The sequence below is a fragment of the Microtus ochrogaster genome, unplaced genomic scaffold (assembly GCF_000317375.1).
Source record: "Microtus ochrogaster isolate Prairie Vole_2 unplaced genomic scaffold, MicOch1.0 UNK49, whole genome shotgun sequence".
Taxonomy (NCBI): Eukaryota; Metazoa; Chordata; class Mammalia; order Rodentia; family Cricetidae; genus Microtus; species Microtus ochrogaster.
Window position 1 is genome coordinate 2,632,736 of NW_004949147.1, and position 952 is coordinate 2,633,687.

Sequence of the window (952 nt, forward strand, 5' to 3'; positions counted from 1 at the left end):
GGATGTAAATGCTGTGCATACTTTGGTGCCTTTCGTGAGGGGGTAGGGCAAGGACATTGAGACTGAGCCTTGAACTCCTGATCCTCCTGCTTCAGCTTCCCGAGCGGTGGGATTATAGTCAATGTGTCGCCATGCCTGGCTCTGCTGTGTGTTTTAATTGACACACAGTAATGATACCTATTTCTGGAGTACTTCTTGGATGTTTAAACCATGGCTTTTAATTCCTCGAGGAGAAATTTTGATTTTTAAATATATTTTATTTTTAATGTGCATATGTAGAGATTAGAGGACAAACTTGTAGGAGTTGGTTTTCTTCTCCCATCATGTAAGTCTCCAAGATTTGAACTCAAGTGTTGGAGTTGGCAGTAAATGCCTTTACCTGCCGAGTCATCGCTTTGATTCCTTAGGGAGAAAAATGGAAATAAAAGTTATTGAATGATCTCTACAGCACTGGAGTTCCTAAAGCCTGAAACCAGAACTAACCCAGAGTCCAACAATGGGACAGCAATGGCTTAGAAAATGAAACTCTAGAAGCCGGATAAAACGCCTTGTTACCTTTAGAATAGTGCTTGCAACATGCATTGCAACTGGGCAAAATGTGAAAACCCCCGAGAAAGCAGCAGGCCAGCTAAAAGGATGTCCCTGGTAGACTGGCCAGTTTGGTGGGTTCCTCATTCTCTGTCAGGTCACTTAAGTTCACTAACCCTTTCCCCCATAACTTAGTCTTATGCAAACATGGAAAGTCACGTAGATTGGTGGAGCATTTTGATTTTTGTGGCTATGCCGTGGAAGGATGATGGTTTTCCTTTTCTTTTTTTTCTTCTATGAATTGCTTCTACATTCTTACTTATCCATTCAACAAACATACAAAAACAAGTGTGTTTATGCCAGATAGTGTGATGAGCAGTGGCCTCTCTTTCTCTCTCTCTTTTGTTATTTTGAGACAGGGTTT

General features: G+C 41.4%; 1 protein-coding gene across 1 annotated transcript in view; it reads right to left on the reverse strand.

Annotated features, from left to right (window-relative positions):
• Positions 1-274: 274 nt before the first annotated feature.
• Senp8 (SUMO peptidase family member, NEDD8 specific) overlaps positions 275-952 on the reverse strand; it is a 21,193-nt gene continuing 20,515 nt past the window's right edge. Inside the window, exon 3 of the transcript XR_003376586.1 lies at positions 275-402. The gene's annotated coding sequence lies outside the window, so the exon portion shown is untranslated. The remainder of the gene's footprint in view (positions 403-952) is intronic.